Raw genomic sequence first — 7,093 nt, 5'->3', positions numbered from 1 at the left:
AGCATTTTGGTCGCTTTACTATCTGCAGCATCACACTGAAGGCTCATGTTCATCTTGTGGTCAATGATGACTCCCAAGTCACTTTTGTCTGTAGTGCTAACCAGTGTAGCACTGCCGATCCTATAAGAATGCTGCAGGTTTTTCCTCCCAAGCTGGAGAACCTTGCATTTTTCAATGTTAAAAACCACCAGGTTCTCATCAACCATTTCCTGAGCCTGTCAAGGTCTGCCTGGATCACCCCCCTGTCCTCAGGTGTGGACACTTTACCCCAGAGTTTGGTGTCATTGGCGAACTTCGCCACTCCACTTCTGACACCAAAGTCTACATCATTAATGAAGATGCTAAATAGTATAGGCCAAAGGACAGAGCCTTGAGGGACCCCACTGATCACATGGCACCATGATGATTAACTTCCGTCAACCACCACCCTCTGGGTCCTACTGCGGAGCCAATTCCCCAGCCAACGGACTGTGGTGAGGCTGAGGCCACAGTTAGCCAGTTTTGCTAAGAGGTGATAATGGGATACCAGATCAAAGGCTTTTTTAAAGTCAAGATATATGACATCAATCTCTTCTCCCTTGTCCAGGTGATAGGTCACCTGGTCATAAAAGGAAATAAGATTGGCCAAGCAAGACCTACCCACAACAAACCCATGCTGGGTATCCCTCAGGATGTTGCTATCAGCCAGTCTGTTAAGAATGGTCATGCACCTTTTTGAACACTATTGTTGTGTTTAATAGAACATACACATTGAAATAATTTTAACTTAGCTTTAAAAAAACCCTATTAGCTGAGTTTCCAGTAATCAAGAGCACTACATTTTTAAATTACCTCAATACTTGATGTATAATTGAAGGGCTATTTTAGCCATGATAATCTATGAAATGTCCAAGAAGCATGGATTTTTAGGTGGTTTGTTTATTGGACCAACAGTATAGTTGGCAGAGCTGCTGGACAAGCTTTCAGGCATCAAATGCACTTCTTCAATTCTGAAGAACTATAAAATTACTAAAATATCAGCTACTGTGTGGTCAGAATTAATTGCATTTTCATCTTTTCATTTTTCTTATAACTAATTTTTGTATTTTCAAAAAGCTGGCATCACGCAGAGAAGAGACCTTATGTGGCCACAAAGGGGTGCCTGGGGTGCTTGTAAAGATGACACCATTACCATGTATATGTGATGAACATGTTACTTTTTGTGGCTCAATGGCATCACACTGTACACCTGCAAGAGTCTGAGTGTTTAAAATGAGTTTTCATCATTTTAAACGAAACTACATCCTGATGTAGTTTAGTTTTTAACATTGCAAATTGCAACAATGCAGCTGTCAACTTGGCCATGGGCTGCAGGAGAAGTTGGCAGGATCCACAGAAAAAAAAGGATCAGGCCTCTCACTGCTTCTTCCTTCAGCAAGCTCCTGCAGCTGGCAGGATGCTTGTTGCCACCCAGGAATGTTCTGGCTTACCCCTGGGGCAGTGTGAGAAGGCAGCCAGGAGGGTGGCTGGGTTTGCTGACAGCCAGAGACAGAAGCAGGAATGGTGCATGGGGCACAGGAAGCTTGGACAGGTTGCTAGTTGGCTGGATGCTGCCCCAGTTTGAAGACACCCAATCCAACACTTCCCCATGTTAGCTTGGACTTCAGGCATCCCATGCACCATCCCTGCCACCTTCTCTGGATGAAAGCACACTCAACCACCCTCCTGGTGCCTCCCTATGCTGCCCCAGGGGCAATCTGGGTGTGCTTGTAGCTGGGAAATGTGGTGAAGATGGTGCATGGGGCACTGGAAGCCTGGGCAGACTCAGAGAGCATTGTACTGGGCACCTCTGAGCTAGGCCAGTACGTGGCCAGCTAGCAGCCTAGCCAGGGTTCCAGCACCCCATACACTATTCCCACCACTTTCTCTGGATGCCAGCAAACCCAGCCACCTTCCTGTGCTACCCCAGGGATAAGCCATCCCATTCCCAAGGAGCCCCAGGCATTCTGTCAGCCTCAGGATACTGCTGAAGACAGAAGCAGTGAGGGGCCAGATCCTTTTTTTCTTTTTTTTTTCTTGTTTTTGGCATAGCCTGCCTGTCTATCCCATGGCTGGTGGGCTGCTGGTGAGCTGATCAGTTCCTGAGCTGAGGTGGGTCCCAGTACTTCTCTCTACAGTGGCAGCACCCCCTGGGCTTCTAGTGGGCTGGGTGCTGCCCAAGCTTGGAGTTGAGGAAGAGTTAGCTTGGGCTGGGTGCTGCCTCTGAACTGCACCACTAACAGCCTGCCTGGGCAGCCCTGGGGGATGTTGCCACCATGGAAGAAAGTACCAGGGCCCTACACAGCTCAGGGGCCACTTGGCCTGCCAGCAGCTCACCTCTCAGCCATGGGCAGGTTCCAGCTCTGACAAAAGAAAAAGGATCAGGCCCCTCACAATAATATGACCAAAAAATAGAAATTGTGGTTTTCAATTAATAACCCGCCATTTTAATTTAGGGGGCATAGAACAAAACCCTGAGGACTAAACCCCTGTCAAGTGTACCAGTGCCCCTGGCCGGTTTCTGAAAAAGGATCTTCTTACAGCACAAAAAGTATGGCACAGATGTTGGCAATGCCAATTTTCTGATAACATTCTGAAAGGACCTTTAATTAAGAATAAGCAGCCAGTTCAGCTTCCCTGACTGATTTCTCGAGATGTCCAGTAATGTTGCCAATACGTCATAGTTATAGGTTTCTGTGATGTGGATATCTGTCCTTTAGAAGTTGGACAAACTCTCTCATTTCATTTAGCTACCAAAAGATAATAAAAGTTTGAGAGAGGGTTCTAATGTTTAACAGTTGCATTCAAATGCATTGTAGTTCATATGTTATTTCATTTTGTGGCATCCATCTCCTCTAGATTATTGATACATGATCTCTTTACACCATTTGAATAAACTACCCAAATACCCCACAAGAACCTACTATAATACAGGAAGAACCTCCCCCTCCCTCACAAAGTGCATATTCCATGTATCATTCAATGCTGGAACATATAAGAAAGCTCAAATCAACAGACCCTACACTTCATCACATCATAAAATGAATATTTCATTCCCCACCCCTCTATCTTCAAAGCATCTCCAAGCCTCAAACTTATCAGCAGAAGCAAACTCTCCTTCTAAGCAAATGGCAACTTGAACAAGATTCTTTCTAAACAACAAATGCAAAGCATGACAACCCATCTTCATCATCACTATATTGAATGTACCTCATGACAAAACCATCAGAATCTATGGATCCTACACATGCCTAAAGAAGTATAACATACTTCACCTGACATATCAAATATCATGATGGAAACTACATTAGTGAAACTAAACAATCTCTGCTTTCCAACCTGAACTCTTAAAGAAAAATGAAAAACCATCAGTAGGAGAATACTTCTTACAGAATGGTTGCATTTTTGAACTCACAGTCCTTGTACTCAAGGGAAATCTATACAATACTTGCATTGCATACCCCTGAGGACAAAAAAATTATAGTTTTACTAGATGTATGGCTGACTACATAACTTTCTTAGTTCACAGCTCATTACAATTTACTTACACTGTCTGCTAACTTTTCTGTGTTTCACAGATAGTAATAACCCACTTTCCTTTTGAATAGTCTTTGTTCTTTGTATAATTAGGTTTATCTTTAGCCACTGCCCGTTACTTGGTCCAACTACTTTTTAACTTCCCTTTGCTCCAAAGGCTTGCTCTGCAATTCTCTTCATAAGTGATAACTTTAATTTACCTGATAGGTCTAAAAGAAGATAAATTTTTCTACAAGGTATTTAGGCTAGGCTGTATCTGATTCTTTACCAGACCTGAGTAAGGACATTTTGTACCTAGGAGATTGACAAACATCTCCCCCAATTATATAGTTGGTCCAATAAAATTCATTATGAAACAAATTTTGCTTCTTGAATATTTCCTGGACCTTCATGGCTACAAAAACACTGCAATGTTACTATATATAATGGGACAGGAAAAAAAGTTGCACAGACAATGAATGTCTTGTTTGTTAAAACCTCATAATTTTTAATACAGTCTCAAAATTTTGGGTGAAAATCATGATTTTTTAAGAGCTTAATGTTGACAGTTTGTCACTTATCACACCATGAAAATTACTTTACTACTCATCCCTTAATTTCTCTTAAAATATATTTAAAGTTTAGAATGTATCACTTGGAATAAATAATTATTCCATAGCTGAGGGTGCTCAGTATGTTACTGCATCATGTCCTTTATGGCCATAAGTGGATAGAATCTCAGTTCTACCATTTATTTGGAAGATTGTCTCGTTACCATTAAAAAAGGAACCTTCTGCACTGAATGATAACAGAAAATTGTAAAGGGCTAGGTTATCAAAGCAAGAGCGTCTAATATGTAAGGGATGAGATGGATGTGACTAGATTTTATTCTGTAAGCTTCTAAAAAGGTGTTTCTGAATGACAGATCAGTCTATATCTCTTGTACTTAATACTTCAAATGTATTTACTTTGACACAAGCTTTCCAAAAAGGATGAAAAACATGAAGGCATATGAGAACAAAGGAGAAGAAATGTTTGACGTTTTTGCTGATAAAGTTAACTGTATTTTAAAAATGACTGCCAGAGAAGAAATGGTTATATGCTTTACATGTAAAATCAGGATTCAGTTAATGTACTAATCATTTAAAACTTGAAATTGTCAGAAACAATGAATGAGAACCTTTCTCCAAAAAAAAAATCCCTTTTCAAACTGTCATTTAAAATGTAATCATAATCAGGTTGAATCTAATCATTATTTATCATTGTCCATTTGGAAGAAAACTAGATTGCTATTAACAATGATAATGCATTAGTTGTACACTTAAAATGTCAAATTGAGTGCATTTAAGATGATTGGAACAAGGAATATTTAATGATTTTCAAAATTTCTAAAGAAAGGACACAAAGGTGTTTTCTGTGATGGAACAGTGAAATCATTAGCTGTTGGTTCAACTACTAATTAAGAAAATAAGAGCTATATTGATAAGAAAGATTTAGGGTCATGTTTTATTAATTCTGGTGCCTTTTAGTATTTTATTCTGTAAGCAGTGCCATTCATTTCAGTGAAACTTCTCAGAGAAATGCCAAACCAAATTTGGAGGAAGGATTCAGAATTTCACTCTAGGAAATCAGACAAGGTACACAAATGATCTTTTCTTCTTTACATTCCTTTTGTGCTTCTTTATGTACCAGCTAGATGTTTTAACTTGTTTTTGGCTTAATGAGGCATCTATAAACATGCTTCAGAGTGGAGGGGTGGGGAGGGTATAGGGGACACTTTAATTAGAGCTGTTCACCAAATGAGCTTTAGTTCAAGCATTTGGTTTAAGCCATTTTAAAGCATGAGGACACTGAATAGAATCATAGAATCATATAAATTAAGGGCTGGAAGGGACCTCAAAAGATCATCAAGTCCAACTCCCCTGCTCTGGGCAGGTATACTGCTGAGATCTAATAATCCCAGCAAGGTGTCTGTCCAGATTCCTCTTGAAGATGTCCAAGGTTGGGTACTGCACCACCTCCATGGGAAATCTATTTCAGATTCTGATCACCCTTATCATGAAGAAGTTCTTCTTTATATCCAACATGAAACCATCCTCTAACAGTTTATGGCCATTGTTTCTTGTTCAACCCTGGAGAGCCCTAGTGAACAGTTTTTCTCCCAGCTCCTAAAATTCACCCCTTATATATTTATAGGAGGCCACCAACTCTGTTCCTCCCTCCCTGCATCCCAGTCTTTTCTTCCCCAGGCTAAACAGTCCCAGATTCCTTAGTCTTTCCTCATAAGGTTTGTTCTCCAGGCTTGCAAAGGAATGAGAGAGGGTAAACAGAGCCCTCAGGATGCTTTATTTGCTGGGCAGCTGAGACTAAGGGAAGAAAAGCAGCTGGCAGTAACAGAGAGGGAAAACAAAAGTAAACAGAGCTTACAGCATGAGCAGACAGTGAGGCTGCAGCTGAAGACCAGAGGAAAGGAAAAGCAACGAGAGCAATACTTCTAGAGCAGCCTCTCACTCCAGATAGGAAGAGGAAAGCTGCCAGAAGGTATTTCCAGCCCTAGAGAGGGGCAGAGAGGGTTGATTCCCTGCAAGATACTGAGAGGAATGGCTGAGCATTCTGGCAAGCAGGTATTACTGACCCTGCCAGAGAAACGCTGAGGGAGTGATCAAAAGAAGGAGGAAGTATTAAAGCAGAGTAGCTGCTGAGGATCCCAGAGAGAAGCAAGGAAGATTTTTTTCTCAAGTTAAAGCCTCCCTAGTGGGGCTTTGCTTTGCTCAGGAGAGAGATCCTACCAGGGACTGTGTGTGCTCACCAGTAGACCTGTGTGGATCTGTACTGAACCACATTAGATTGACTGGTTTTGGGATATGAGAGACTTATTCCCAGGTAAAGGGGACACAGACTGAATTTAAAGAGAGACTGGAACAGTTGTGTTTGGGGGTGTTTGAGCCCATGCTAAGGCCATCCCCTGGATGGGATGTGTGTCAGACTAAGACTATGGTCATTCAGGTGGTAGGCTACAGAGGGATGAGCATTAGAGAATCGGGCAGCATCAAAACCAAATTGAAGAGAAACTTTGAATTCCATCTGGAGTGCCTAGAGTGGGGTAAAAGGGAGGTTTGTACCCCCACAGAAGAAGACAGAGATTGAGACCTGAAGGATCACCTCAGGGTATTGCCTTCTATTAACATTGTACCAACAAAGTTGTGGCAGGAAAGAAGAGTAAGATCAGTCTCCTGGCAGACTGGGTGATCCGAGGTTGAGGTCCATCCTGTCACCGCTTGTAGGTATACAAATTCTCATGGTGGCAGTAAGCCCTACAATACCTACAGTCATCACAATGCCCATAATAATTCCTGTGGCCTTTCTCTTGACCCTTTCAACTCTTTCTAGACTCTCAAGAACACCCAAGTGTAAAGGGATGGGGTGTAGGAGATGTGAAGCCTCACAAAATACCCATCTGCACCCATCTCAATCCATCCCACTACAGTCAGGTACCATCTCCTGATATGGGAGGATCTGGGCAGATCTGAACAAGACGTGGCTCAACAAGGACAAGCGC

This window comes from Gavialis gangeticus, unplaced genomic scaffold, assembly GCF_001723915.1.
Source record: "Gavialis gangeticus isolate Ggan-Ray unplaced genomic scaffold, GavGan_comp1, whole genome shotgun sequence".
In the NCBI taxonomy this organism is placed as follows: domain Eukaryota; kingdom Metazoa; phylum Chordata; order Crocodylia; family Gavialidae; genus Gavialis; species Gavialis gangeticus.
This window is presented reverse-complemented; position numbering follows the sequence as displayed.